This window comes from Macrobrachium rosenbergii, chromosome 3 (genome assembly GCF_040412425.1).
Source record: "Macrobrachium rosenbergii isolate ZJJX-2024 chromosome 3, ASM4041242v1, whole genome shotgun sequence".
Lineage (NCBI taxonomy): Eukaryota > Metazoa > Arthropoda > Malacostraca > Decapoda > Palaemonidae > Macrobrachium > Macrobrachium rosenbergii.
Window position 1 is genome coordinate 36,532,308 of NC_089743.1, and position 16,815 is coordinate 36,549,122.

A 16,815-nucleotide genomic window follows, 5' to 3' on the forward strand; every position below is an offset into this window, starting at 1 on the left:
TTTTCTGATCGCAGAGGCGAAGCCTCGAAAAACTGCATTCATGGTCTGGAGGTCTGAGACCTTTTGAGACCTACTTTAACTTCAGTTTAGGTCTTTACAAAGGGTTGGTACTAAATATTTTGAAATGAATAAATAAAAGTTATACGAAGATCTTTTTAGTTTATAATAAGATCTCCCAAGATCGATGCAATAAATATGTTTGACAAATTATTTTGTATTCAAATCTTTCTTTGCTTGAAAGCAAAATGTTATTCTGCACATTAGGAGAGAGAGAGAGAGAGAGAGAGAGAGAGAGAGAGAGAGAGAGAGAGAGAGAGAGAGAGAGAGAGAGAGGTTAAATTTCAATATCCTAACAAAATCCTTCATGGAAATACTATGATACAGTCAAAGTCCCGAAAGTTTCTTGCAGTTAGCTAATACCACAAAGGGAAATAATGGACAAACAAACATGTGCAATATATCATATATTTCTTACTCACACAGGGATCGAACCCAGGACTCTAAAATGAAAGGTCATTTGTAGCGCCCTTGCCTTTTATCTGAGAGTTCTGGGTTCGATCCCGATGTGAGTTTGAAATTTTTTAATGCTACAATTTCAATAAATGAAGATAAAATGGTGGACAGAGAAATAGTGAAAGCATATTTAATATTTTATATTGGTTTCTAATTAGTAAGAAATGGTTTTCCACAAAGGGATAACAAAGTCACTTGAGCCCAATTTACTAACGGGGTAAAACACCTGTAGGGGGTAGTCGGTCCACCTCACGCAGTGCACAGTAGGCATTACTAATGGTTCTTTGCAGTGTCCCTTCGGGCTCTAGCTGCAACCCCTTTCATCTCTTTTGCTGTACCTATGTTCAGATTCTTTTTCTCGCATCTTACTTTCCACCCTCTCAGTTTCCCTTTCAGCGCTGAATGACATCATAGGTTATAGTACTTGACCTTTGGACGAAATTTTGAATTCCATTCCATTCCACAAACAGGTTAAAACAAAGATATACTGCTCTGTGTGTACAAAAGAAAGAAAGAGAAAGCAAAAAATCATATATACCCACACCTTGTACTGAAACTTGTCAACATATAAATCGAACTTGCTTCAAAGGGGAAAAAACAACGTAAAGACCAGGAAATTGAAATGGAGAAATAGGACTTGGGCCTCTAAGCCCAGAATCCTGCACAACGGGGAAGAATTTTTTGTCACCGACAAACAAAGTTACTAGTTTCTTTGTTGGCTTCGTTGCTCTAAAGGCTTTGAGAGCTTTTTTGTCTGAAGAGATCAAGAATTATCAGACGAGAGAAAGGTGACGAATTGTGATGGAATTTCTGGACTGGATAAATATTTTAATAAAAATTCCAAGAGAGAGAGACAGACAGAAGTACCTGGGTGGTAAATTTTACTGATATGATAACAGTCTTTTGAGGCTGAGATGGTATGGACATGTTGTAAAAATGGGTGAGAGGAAGGAGTGAAGAGAGCTAGGGTTGAACCTGTTTAGAGTAGATGGGCAAGAGGGAGGGAAAATGATCTGACCTATAAATACTCCACTGGAGTTTACTTAATTGTATTAGAAGTAAATCTGGAAATTCCTTGTTTTATCTTATTAATTTTAAGGAAATATTCCTAGGAAGTTACTAAACTGTTAAAGTTTCTCATTGTTGTTATTGGAACTAATATCCTTACATAATACAATACGCGTTCTGGTACAATTGAAAATATTCCACTAGTTACACAATTGTAAAAACACAATTGTATATTTATATATATTATATATATATATATATATATATATATATATATATATATATATATATATATATATATATTATATATATATTATATATATATAATATATATATATATATATATATATATACATAATATATATATATATATATATATACATACATATATATGTATATATATATATATATATTTAATATATATATACATACATATACATACATACATACAGTATATATGATTGGCCTTACCTCCCCTATGGAGGAAAACATTCTTCCATTGACAAGAAACAGCCAGGCATAATGAAAAGGCAAGAAATGGGAGTGAAAATAAAATGGTATCCAGTATTTCTTCTCCACTTGGTCCTCACCTATTTTGTATGTTACCTGGCTCAGTGTTGGAGAACTGTTTCCAGTACCTCTCTCTCTCTCTCTCTCTCTCTCTCTCTCTCTCTCTCTCTCTCTCTCTCTCTCTCTCTCTCTCTCTCTCTCTCAAATCATCACTGCTGCGTTCTTCCTCATTGTACCTACATCTACTTTATCATGCTTATAATTCTTATATACCTGTGTTCATTTCTATCCCTCCCCCTCAAATCTCACTGCTTCATTCTCCTTCATTCTCCCTACAGCTACTTGTTTCTACGTCCTACACAAATCTTCCATCTTTGTTCTTTCCTTTGTTTCTTCTTCCTCCATGTTTCTCACATAAACTCTTGACCATTGAACCTCCAATGATTTGTCTTTTTTCTTCTTTTTGGGGGATTGGTGACCCATATCACTGACCCCTAAATCATTACTGTCCTTACAAGATGATGTACCGACTACTGGTAAATCCAAAACACTGAAAGACCCGTAAGATTCAGTATTCAAGTTCTCGAATATTACTTATGTTTCACTGCATTATTCAGGAATATTATTGAGATCAGTGAGGGTATACCATCTTTGAAAGGATAAGCCTCATGGAAACTGAGCTTCAAAGAAGGGAGGAGAGAGAATGGAAGAAGGTTATGAAAAGGAGAATGATTTTGTGTGTGTTTGTGTGTGTGTGTGTGATAGGGCAGTGGATTGTAAGTGGACATTACTGATAAAGAGAAGGAAAAGGTACGTAGAGAACAGCATCTGCTGGGCTCTACTGGAGACAGAATAGTCAAGTCAGAATCTTAAGTAATGTTAGTTAGAAGTTTTATCTGACTTCCATTGAGGTAAAACTGCCTGTTATCTGATTTCCAGAAAAGCATATTAGACACACACACACACACACACATATATATGTATATGTATATGTATATATATATATATATATATATATATATATATATATATATATATATATGTGTGTGTGTGACCTGGCAGATTATTTTCTGGTGAGATTATTTTCTCTTGACACTGTTATAAAACAAATGTTCCAGAAAGATTTGAAAGACAAAATAAAGAGGATTACCAATGGGTAGATTTCGATATTAATCCATTGACAGTTGTGTGGCCTCCTAGCCCTTTTGTATTCCCTTAGTACTTATACCCACCATATATATATTCCCTTGTCTCTGTATACCTTTAGTTGCTGTGACATGTCTTGGTAATAAGACGAAAGTACTTAGCGTCTCATTATTTCACTTTTCCTTCGTGGCTATAACCTTGTTTGTATATTCATCACGTTTTTACCTTTTTCGTCGTTTAAAATCAAGCATACAGTATATATATATATATATATATATATATATATATATATATATATATATATATATATATATATATATATATATATATATATATATACAGTATATGTATATATATACATATATATATATATATATATATATATATATATATATATATGTGTGTGTGTGTTTGTGTGTGTGTATATATGAAATATCTGTTGCATCGATGTCGAATTAACAGTGAAAGGATTCTCAGAAAGGCAATATCCTACCTTTGTTAGGTATTGTTAGAAACACCAAAAAGAATTCCGAAAACTCACTGTACCAGTTTTTTCTATCGTTCTCTTTTCTTTCGATAAGACAAAGTTTTTTTCCGATATTGGAAAAGCAAAAAACCTCCTCCTTCCTCTTTTGGATTCCTTTTGAAGGAAAGGAAAAAAGAAAGTAATATAAATAATAATTTTATGCAGTTGGCAGAAATTTTTCTCAGTCTTTTATTTCCGGGCTGCAAGAAATTCTGAAATTCTTTAAAGAGAAGTCACAGTAAATTGTGATAAATGAAGAATTGGTGTAATTAAAAACAGAGTGGGGAGATGGAAGGGTAATTTAAAAGGAAGGGAAGTTCCACGACATAATACACATACATACATATATATATATATATATATATATATATATATATATATATATATATATATATATATATATATATACAGTATATATATATATATATATATATATATATATATATATATATATATATATATATATATATATATATATATATATATATGTACATATATATATATATACGTACATACATACAGAGAGAGAGAGAGAGAGAGAGAGAGAGAGAGAGAGAGAGAGAGAGAGACAGACAGACAGACAGACAGACAGACAGAACAGACAGAACCGTTGTAAATATCATCCAATATCATTTTACAACAAGTAACATTAGATATTCAAGCGATTATCAAAATACGAAAAGTAATTAATTAGTCATTACATATACTTCTAAATCATTAAATACGTTTCTGGCCAGATCATGCAAATCCGTTCATTAAAATCCCATCAGAGTGAGACGGGATTAATGTTAGTAATCCCTCTCTATTCCTGTTACCCCACGTTTTATCCGAAAGGAAATCCCTTCCATTTGAGGGCTTCTTTTTCTCTCTCCTTCTGCATCGACTTTCGTATAAAGTGTAAAGTGAATTGTCGTCTTTATTGCCTTTGTACTTTGGTCTGATTTTGCTCGCTTGATTTTGAAATAGAAGAAGTTGCTACGGAAAATGAATGAGACTCAGAACTAAAAGGAGAATGCAGTCATTAATAATAGTAAAATAATAATAATAATAACAATAATCATCATCGTCATCATCAAATTAGATAATAATACTCTTTATTATTATTATTATTATTATTATTATTATTATTATTTTTATTATTATTATTATTATTATTATTTTATTTCTCTCTTTTTTCCCTTTCTTTTATTCCTGCTACCCCACCCACCAAACGAGGTACAGAAGATAGTGGAATAATATTCCCAGGTCATTCTTAGGAGCGGGACCTTATATCCAGCGTTTTAAAAATGAGGACATTTCTGTGCACAAGGGCCTAGTCATTAAGACTGCAGAGAGAGAGAGAGAGAGAGAGAGAGAGAGAGAGAGAGAGAGAGAGAGAGAGGCTGGCTGTAAGGCAGCGAGGTCCTTCCTTTCGCGGTCTGAAATTAGGAAAGAAGTAAGTAGGCTCGTTGTAGAAGAGTGTAAAAGGTAGTGGAATGCAGAGGGAGAGAGAGAGAGAGAGAGAGAGAGAGAGAGAGAGAGAGAGAGAGAGAGAGAGAGAGAGAGAGAGAGCTAAGAGGGTATGTTCAGAAATTATCCTTTTTCTGGGAGAGAGAGACACACACATATATATATATATATATATATATATATATATATATATATATATATATATATATATATATATATATATATATATATATATATATATATATACGAATATATATACATATTACAAATATGATTTTGCTTTTCATGATTTCACTTTGCAATTGATTCTTCAGTGTTTTGTCGAACATTTCAGACAATTCCTTATGGAAAAGTGATGTAAATTGCGTATGAGATATTTCTATACATGAAAGAAGGATGACAATACTTGATCTTACACCAGTGTCTTCCGTCAATCTTTGTTCAGCAGGAAGTGGTTTAAAGTCTGTTACAGAATTTAATCCCTTCCTGTTGAATAAAGAATGAGGTAGGGTTGCGGTAACCTTTCTTGCTGTGCATTAAGGGCATCTATCTATTTGCATCCAGTACATTTAGTGATTTTCTAAAATTCCAAAATATTTTAGGAATAGAAAAGTGGGCCAGTTATTTTTTCTTAAAATGTCACTTCTATGTTGCAAAATGTTTTAGAAATAGAGAAGTGAAACAGTTATTTTTAAATATTACTTCCATATTTCAAAATGTTTAAGGAATAGAAAAGTGAACCAGTTACTTTTTTCTTAAAGTATCATTTCCAAATTGCAAAATGTTTTTGGAATACAAAAATGGATCAGTTTTTTCTTGTTAATGTATCTTTTTCATTTAGATGAAATTATTTTTGAGCTATTTTTCAGCTGGGATCGTCTAGTAGGAATGAAACACTTTTATCAAGTTCATGTGTTCATAGTTTTCCAGTGTTGTGTTGACGATAAAGACGAGAAAACATACTTTTAGATTAAAGGTAATTCATTGACTGAAAAACCAAATTTTTATTTTTCTGATAAAGTTTTCCTGTTGTTTATAGAAATTTATAATTATTTTTCGATATATAAGGTTTGACATTGATTTTCTTTTCTTCGTTGTTCTACAAATAAAACCATTCAGTTATCTATTGCATCTATGACAAGCAATATCCGTATTACTTATCTTCAAGTGATTAGAATTTTTAATAGGTCATTTATTGATAACAATTTTGCTATCATACCCTTAGTGTTTCTTTGTCCTACATCCGGGTCATAGGAGCCTTGGGAAAAGGGATCGCTGTAAAATAAATGAATCCAAAAACTATATTTCTGCAAAGAAAAAGATAAAAATCATTATTTCTGCCAACTTCTAAAATTTATCTTTTTCATTTGATGTAGAACCATAGAACGCATTCGAATGTTATAGATGGAATGTATGATTTTCTTTTGAAATGTAGTGTCGAATATTTTTTTTAATATACATATCTTAAGTCTTGGACGACTTTGAAGAACTATGTGCTGGCCTGGCAGTGGCACTTCCGCTGCGGGTGCATTTGTGTCTATATTGGAGGTTTGCACAGTTGGATACAGAGAGCTATTTGATCATGATTTAAGTCCATGGAGACAGCGTGATCGAACAGTGACCCGGGGTCATCACATTTCCAGAAGAAATGGTGGTGTGAGTGCGTATGTGTGTTGCACTCCTGAATGTATATTATCAGAGGAACAGTGACTCACAGCAAGACTTTGGTTTTGGTGGCTGGTGTGTGTGTGTTTGCCTTGTGAGTGTTTAAAGACCACTACCGTGACGATACCTTACCTGGACCATAGGAAAGTGAGTACAATGACTCATGAACACATATCTTTTCCAGACATTTTTTTGGAAAGACCTAGTTGTGCTGCAGTGAAATTCTGCTATGTCTCCATGATGCACTTTCCCATTCTGTTTCCCCTGTGCATTTTTCTGTTTTGAATATGAATTTCCTGTAACACCATTTCAGGTTTTAATATATATGTTTCTTTCAACAGGAATTTTGCGTTCGTCTTGTGAGGACGAATATATTTGGAAGTGGCGTTATTCTTGTACATACTATATGACATTTATTGTGGTCTAGAATAATTATGATCTTATTACTTTGTTTGGTGAGCAGGATGTTAGTCACTAGTATTTGCTGGTTTAGAAATGATAACCTGAATGTTTGTGAATCAGAATTTCCTCTAGTGATGTTTTTTATTTGTAAGGGTTGGAATTCGCTCCATTTCAAGATCATAGCTTTTGCTGAATCGCTTTCGTTAAATTTGGAAATAAAGTCTAGTTTTGTTTCCCACTGTTTAATTCCAGTAGGCCTTTGTGTAAAGATAGGTTCAGTGAGAGAAGTCGTCGAGGGAGAAGGAATCTGCTGACCCAGGATGAGCCATTGCTACCAGAGATCTTAGGAAAGTAAGATGATTGATTCTGTTCTTAAAACAGATACAGCAATAAAAGATGACCCTATTTGACTTGGGGATAGGGTCATTTAACACACACACACATATATATACACATACATATACATATATATTTTGTCACGATGTGTTCCAGGTATCTGGGTATTACACAGCTAATCACAGAATTCAATATTTTACCTCACTTCAGCCATATACCTGAACTCTCATAACAATAAAAATTAGGACTGAGTACTCTAAAGGTAACAGTGATCCCTTAAAAAGCTCATCAATCACGTGAAAAATCAAACTAAGTTTATCAGAACAAGTGTGAGGTATCAACATTTAAACAGGAAATATACTAGAGTTAAAGGGCATCACTCCATCAAACAACTTTAATTGTTTCCCTGGTTTTAATTCACTTCAGCAAAGCTAAAGGAACAAAACCTTTTTGTCACTTTACCTTATGCATACATTTAATCCTATTCACTGGTGGTCAATAAATGAAAGTCTCTTAAAAATTTCAAATACAAAAATTAATTTTCAAATTCAAAATTTGTAATTAGAATTCGCAATCTGAAAAAATTTACTATTACTTGTAAACAACAATAAATTTAATTGCCTCTTTAGTTAAATTATTAAACAAAACTAAATCACAAAACTGATTTATCAAGAAATTAAATTAATCAAGTAAAGACAATCTTAATAAATGAAAATTAAATCAAGTATGCAATGTCAAATTAATAAGAAATATTTAAATTGCTAAGTAAATAAATGATAAATCACCAGTATATAAAATGTGAAAAATTAAGAGATTGCAAACACAAGAACACACAAAAATACACAAAAGATTTACCAATAATAATTTCACCAAGGCAAAATTTCCCTAATATACCTTATTATTATACCATGGTAATAATAAGTAAAATTCACTTTACCTTACACAAGCTTGTGAAAACTTTTGCAAAATCACTTGAAATGCAGCTGCTCAAGATTCACAAATCACACTTTTTGTTTGGTGCCGTTACAACTTTTCCTACATTCAGATCTCAAAAGCTAAGATTAATACCAGTGACCACACATATATTTTAAGTTAATAATTTCTCTCTTTTGAAGAGAGAGAGAGAGAGAGAGAGAGAGAGAACCAACACGACCGGTCTCTGAAGTCAGAACGAACAAACTTTAGGATTCCAGTTAGAAATGAAACAACCAGATGACATCATTATTAAAGCATTTTGGGAACAAGATACGAGAGAAAGTTCTCAAAGAAGAAGATGACATCACTTCCATGATTTGAACTGCAATCTTACAAAAACATGATGTAATCGATCAAGACACGTGCTTTTACCCTCAAAAAGACATATGACTTGAACAAAAATTATATGGGATGCAATTAGAACAATACATGATCAGAGCAATGTAATCTTAGCCATAATGCAATTGCCATGCGCTTCAGTACAACACTTGTTCACATTTCTTAAAAAGGTACACGTTTTTACCAGAAAATCCTATGGAACACATTGCGAAATTATTAGTCTTTTTCTCGTATGAGACAAAGTCTTACGACTCAGTTGTTATTCCCAACCTGTCAATACGTGAATCAAATCAAAGCCCTCACTTATTCTAACTGATGACAGCTGGCACATCTGGTCTAAAACTCAAATCTCTCTTTCCCGTTACTATGCTATTATCAAGAAAGATATTATTAGTTCTAAATTACGCTTTTAAGTTATCTAAATCACTAGCTCCTCTGAGACCTGATATTACACTACATATGATATTTCAACAATTATTATTATTACACATAACACATGATAAATAGAAGAGTAAATATAACATTAAAGGACGTTTGTAGCTTTCTGATTGTATATGAATCACGGTGATGTGTAAATAATATATATATATATATATATATATATATATATATATATATATATATATATATATATATATATATATATATATATATATATATATATATATTTATATTACTAAAAGGACCTCATTCAAACTGGATGGTATCTAATGGAGTTTTTATTCAAAAAGTTACAAGCTCTCTTGGACAAACAATCCACATTATCAAGTATTCGTACAATGAGCAGATGCGTAGTCTGGCTGTATTTATATCTGTGTGCTGGGTACTTTTAATCCTATAATCGCCTAGCTCTTCCTGTGTGACCTCCACCCCTTCTTGACCTTGGTCTTTCTCTGATCCCTCCTCCCAGGTGACCGTTTTCCGTGCGTTCTCTTACGTTTTTTCTTCATTTCCTTGCTACTGTGGAGTATACGATTTTTCTAGATATGCTGTCTTCAAAGCCGTTTCCGGTGTTCCCTGCTTTTAACTTTTTGAATAAAAACTCCATTAGATACCATCCAGTTTGAATGAGGTCCTTTTAGTAATTCTGCTAATGCACAGAACAATTGTGTATGTGATAAAGTTAATATATATATATATATATATATATATATATATATATATATATATATATATATATATATTAAATTATATATTATATATATATATATATATATATATATATATATATATATATATATATATATATATATATATATATATATATATATATATATAAAATGTGTGTGTGTACATCTGTATATATGTATATGTATAGATAGATATATACATAAATATATCTATATGTATGCATTTATGTGTGTATGCATGCATGTACATACGTATGTATGTATGTATGTTTGCATGCATTATCCTCTACTGCAATATCAGAATAATGTAATTTCTTTACTATATATATCTCATTTCACCTGTCTAATTATCAACATATTCAAGGCGTCAGGCACGTAGTGCAATTAAAACAATGCAATGCAGGAATTGAATAACCCTTTCAAAAATAAATAAATCATCATGTAAAAGTAAATATGTTTTTCTCACCTCCAACAAAACAACAACACGTAAAAAACCGAAGACTGTCAAGAGAAAAAAACACCTTCAAATCCCAACTATTTTCCCCGAATCTGTCGTCGCGAACTTCAATCGTGTTACGAAAACAAAAAGACGATTTGTCTCCCATTGAATAAGCCGTAGCCAAATCACGATTAGGCATTCAGGAGAGAGAGAGAGAGAACCGGTGATCTGTTGAGCGCATTTTCTGAGCGTCCGAGGTTAGTTGAGGCTCAACCTTTTTTCGTTTTCTGAACGAGGAGACTGAACGGGTTAAGGCTCAAGAATTCGGGGGTTTTGTCCTAAAGATGTGTTTATTTTTCTTCGAGAAATGATGTGAGTCTTGTGATTTGGTGTCAGGCAATAAAATTGGTTCTTGATCTTATTAAACATTATTTATTCCAGGGCTAAATATTATTATTATTATTATTATTATTATTATTATTATTATTATTATTATTATTATTATTATTATTATTATTATTATTATTATTATTGTTGTAGGTCCTAGTTGTATGTTCATTATTTTTCTTTTTTGGGAGTTATACTACATTGATTTTTTCTAACGATTTTTAGAGAGAGAGAGAGAGAGAGAGAGAGAGAGAGAGAGAGAGAGAGAGAGAGAGAGAGAGAGAGAGAGAGAATTGCTTATATTAATAAATGACAATCCCTGTCAACATTCTTCTCCTATTCACTAACTTTAATGTCTGAAACGAAAGGGACCAAATATTTAGCCAAATGAGGGAACTCCTTTCATATAAGATATGCGTTAATTGATCTTCTAACATTCGTCTGGCGGTGCTGCTTTAATAGCTCCACAAATTTCGTGTTTCCAGAAAATGATCCTTATTGCTGCCACTATATTACCATATAAATGACCTCTGTTGCTAGGGAAATATATTTCTTTCATATTTCAGGATATTTATATTCATATGTTATGAAACGTAGGACAGTGAGGAACTAGATGAAATATAGGAATATTAGCTTATACGACAATCTCTCTCTCTCTCTCTCTCTCTCTCTCTCTCTCTCTCTCTCTCTCTCTCTCTCTCTCTTACTGTTCGTACAATACGAGTGAAAGCAGTATATGAAAATCAAGAAAAATTTAATTATCTGTACATAAATACATAGTTAAGTAAAAAAAAAATAAAGATTTAAAACAAATCCGAATAATCAGAATTATAATCAGAACTCACAATCTGAAAAAATTTACTATTTCTTGAAAAAAACACAAGATTTAATTAATTCCTTAGTTAAATTACAAAGGTTAATTTATTAATAAATTAAATCAATCTAGCAAAATTTAAACCATCAAGAATTCCTCAAGATTTAAAAAGAAAATCTAAGTAAATGAAAATTAAATCGAGTATGCACTGTTCAATTATTAAGAAATACACAAATGCTATTAAATGTTAAATCACAACTTAAAATGTGAAAAATTAAGAGATTAAAAATATAAAATATGGCAAAGGTTAATTTCATTAAATAAACAATTAAAAAGAATCAAATAATTCAAATGACATTAACCCTTTGATTTCAAACGTATCAAGATTTAATAAACTGGCCCGAAGATTTTGTGTCGTATACGAGCACCGGTAATTTCCTTTTATGAAACTGATGATTGAAATACTGGCCTCTTTTTCTTGATATGGTAACAGTCTGTCAAATACAGTGAATTCATATAAATTCACGTGTTTCCCTAAAATTCATTAGTCTTCATCAAGATGTCACAGGAGGACGGGGTCAAGGTCACATTATTGAAGATCGAGAGAAGAGCTCTCGACGAGGATAACTATTTTATAGAAATATGAAAATGAATCGGATTTAGAAGGAAATGAAATGGATAATTATGGTCCTAACAAGAGACAGTGATGAAATATCACAAACTACATAAAAATCTGAAATGAAAGCCAAGGTGTCAAAAAGGCGGAGACAGCGAAGTGACCCAGGTGATGAGTGGGAGTGGGCTGCCAAGAATTTCATATTTGAAGCAGTGGCAGTGGCATTACGTCGAAATGTAATGTGAATGAAAATTCAAAGGAAGTAGACTATTTTTTTTATTTTTCGACAAAAGAATTTAAATTGCTGAAACAAACCGTTATCAAGATTCCTTGTTGATACGCTAGGAGATGCAGTGCCAAAGTATTTGCGAAAATTTGCTCAGGTTACTGTGGAGGAAATGATACGGTTCCTTTGTTGATTATGATCATGTCGCATATAAGTAAACATCGCATCGTAGATTACTGGACTACGCTTGAGACATTCGAGACAAAAAGGAGTGAGAAGGCTGATGGCATTTCTTCAAATTCTACGGGTTCTACATTTCGTTGATAATTCACAGGAAACAAGCCAGATAATAAACTAAAAAAATTAAACCCGTGCTCGACAGTGTGCGTAGCAAATTCCGGAAAAATTTCAACCTTTCCAGGATTTATGCATAGATGAAAGTTTAATGTTATGGAAGGAAGGCTAAGTTTCAAGCAGTACATTCCAGATAAAAGAAGTCGATTTGGGTGAAAATATTTGAACTTTGTGATGCCAAAACGGATTTCAGTCATTATGCGTAATGACTGATTATGCATGTTGACTGTAACATATATATATATAAATATATATATATATATATATACATATATATATATATACATATATATATATATATCTATGTATATATCTACCTATATATATATATATATATATATATATATATATATATATATATATATATATATATATATATATATATATATATATATATATATATATATATACATATATATTACACATACACTTATGAAATGACATATACATTTCTTTTGCCTATTCATTAAGCTTAACCCTTTGATTTCGGTTGTAACGTATACGACGCATTTAATAAACTGGCCCGGAACACTGTTGTGTCGTATACGAGCACCGGTAATTTCCTTTATGTGAAGGACTGATGATTGAAATACTGGCCTCTTTTTCTTGATATGGTAACAGTCTGTCAGTTGCCATACAGTGAATTCATATAAATTCACGTGTTTCCCTAAAATTCATTAGTCTTCATCAAGATGTCACAGGAGGACGGGTCAAGGGTACGACATCCTCGAGTTGACCGCCGGCAGATCGAGAGAAGAGCTCTCGACGAGGATAACTATTTTATAGACCTTCTCGACTCATTTTCTGGATATGAAAATGAATCAGATTTAGAAGGAAATGAAATGGATAATTATGGTCCAGGTACAAGAGACAGTGATGAAATATCAACCGACAGTGAAAATGACGAAAATCTGCCACCTACAAATGAAAGCCAAGGTGTCAAAAAGGCGGAGACAGCGAAGTGACCCAGGTGATGAGTGGGAGTGGGCTGCCAGCAATTTCCAGCCCAGAGATTTCATATTTGACAGCAGTGGCAGTGGCATTACGTCGAAATGTAATGTGAATGAAAATTCAAAGGAAGTAGACTATTTTTTTATTTTTCGACAACGAATTTATGGGGCTGATTGCTGAAGAGACAAACCGTTATCAGAGATTCCTTGTTGATACGCTAGGAGATGCAGTGCCAAAGTATTTGCGAAAATTTGCTCAGGTTACTGTGGAGGAAATGATACGGTTCCTTTGTGTGATTATGATCATGTCGCATATAAGTAAACATCGCATCGTAGATTACTGGACTACGCTTGAGACATTCGAGACAAAAGGGTAGTGAGAAGGCTGATGGCAAGGGACAGATTTCTTCAAATTCTACGGGTTCTACATTTCGTTGATAATTCACAGGAAACAAGCCCAGATAATAAACTAAAAAAATTAAACCCGTGCTCGACAGTGTGCGTAGAAAATTCCGGGAAAAATTTCAACCTTTCCAGGATTTATGCATAGATGAAAGTTTAATGTTATGGAAGGGAAGGCTAAGTTTCAAGCAGTACATTCCAGATAAAAGAAGTCGATTTGGAGTGAAAATATTTGAACTTTGTGATGCCAAAACGGATTTCAGTCATTATGCGTAATGACTGATTATGCATGTTGACTGTAACATATATATATATAAATATATATATATATACATATATATATATACATATATATATGTATATATCTATGTATATATCTACCTATCTATATATATATATATATATATATATATATATATATATATATATATATATATATATATATATATATATATATAGTATACATATATATTACACATACACTTATGAAATGACATATACATTTCTTTTGCCTATTCATTAAACAACCCTTTGATTTCGGTTGTAACGTATACGACGCATTTAATAAACTGGCGGAACACTGTTGTGTCGTATACGAGCACCGGTAATTTCCTTTTATGTGAAGGACTGATGATTGAAATACTGGCCTCTTTTTCTTGATATGGTAACAGTCTGTCAGTTGCCATACAGTGAATTCATATAAATTCACGTGTTTCCTAAAATTCATTAGTCTTCATCAAGATGTCACAGGAGGACGGTCAAGGGTACGACATCCTCGAGTTGACCGCCGGCAGATCGAGAGAGAAGAGCTCTCGACGAGGATAACTATTTTATAGACCTTCTCGACTCATTTTCTGGATATGAAAATGAATCGGATTTAGAAGGAAATGAAATGGATAATTATGGTCCTGGTACAAGAGAGACAGTGATGAAATATCAACCGACAGTGAAAATGACGAAAATCTGCCACCTACAAATGAAAGCCAAGGTGTCAAAAGAAGGCGGAGACAGCGAAGTGACCCAGGTGATGAGTGGGAGTGGGCTGCCAGCAATTTCAGCCCAGAGATTTCATATTTGACAGCAGTGGCAGTGGCATTACGTCGAAATGTAATGTGAATGAAAATTCAAAGGAAGTAGACTATTTTTTTATTTTTCGACAACGAATTTATGGGGCTGATTGCTGAAGAGACAAACCGTTATCAGAGATTCCTTGTTGATATGCTAGGAGATGCAGTGCCAAAGTATTTGCGAAAATTTGCTCAGGTTACTGTGGAGGAAATGATACCGTTCCTTTGTGTGATTATGATCATGTCGCATATAAATAAACATCGCATCGTAGATTACTGGACTACGCTTGAGACATTCGAGACAAAAGGGTGAAAGGCTGATGGCAAGGACAGATTTCTTCAAATTCTACGGGTTCTACATTTCGTTGATAATTCACAGAAACAAGCCCAGATAATAAACTAAAAAAATTAAACCCGTGCTCGACAGTGTGCGTTGAAAATTCCGGGAAAAATTTCAACCTTTCCAGGATTTATGCATAGATGAAAGTTTAATGTTATGGAAGGGAACGCTAAGTTTCAAGCAGTACATTCAGATAAAAGAAGTCGATTTGGAGTGAAAATATTTGAACTTTGTGATGGCATAACGGATTTCAGTCATTATGCGTAATGACTGATTATGCATGTTGACTGTAACATATATATATATATATAAATATATATATATATATACATATATATATACATATATATATGTATATATCTATGTATATATCTACCTATCTATATATATATATATATATATATATATATATATATATATATATATATATATATATATATATACAGTATACATATATATTACACATACACTTATGAAATGACATATACATTTCTTTTGCCTATTCATTAAAGGAACCCTTTGATTTCCAGTTGTAACGTATACGACGCATTTAATAAACTGGCCCGAACACTGTTGTGTCGTATACGAGCACCAGTAATTTCCTTTATGTGAAGGACTGATGATTGAAATACTGGCCTCTTTTTCTTTGATATGGTAACAGTCTGTCAGTTGCCATACAGTGAATTCATATAAATTCACGTGTTTCCCTAAAATTCATTAGTCTTCATCAAGATGTCACAGGAGGACGGGTCAAGGGTACGACATCCTCGAGTTGACCGCCGGCAGATCGAGAGAGAAGAGCTCTCGACGAGGATAACTATTTTATAGACCTTCTCGACTCATTTTCTGGATATGAAAATGAATCGGATTTAGAAGGAAATGAAATGGATAATTATGGTCCTGGTACAAGAGACAGTGATGAAATATCAACCGACAGTGAAAATGACGAAAATCTGCCACCTACAAATGAAAGCCAAGGTGTCAAAGAAGGCGGAGACAGCGAAGTGACCCAGGTGATGAGTGGGAGTGGGCTGCCAGCAATTTCCAGCCCAGAGATTTCATATTTGACAGCAGTGGCAGTGGCATTACGTCGAAATGTAATGTGAATGAAAATTCAAAGGAAGTAGACTATTTTTTTATTTTTCGACAACGAATTTATGGGGCTGATTGCTGAAGAGACAAACCGTTATCAGAGATTCCTTGTTGATACGCTAGGAGATG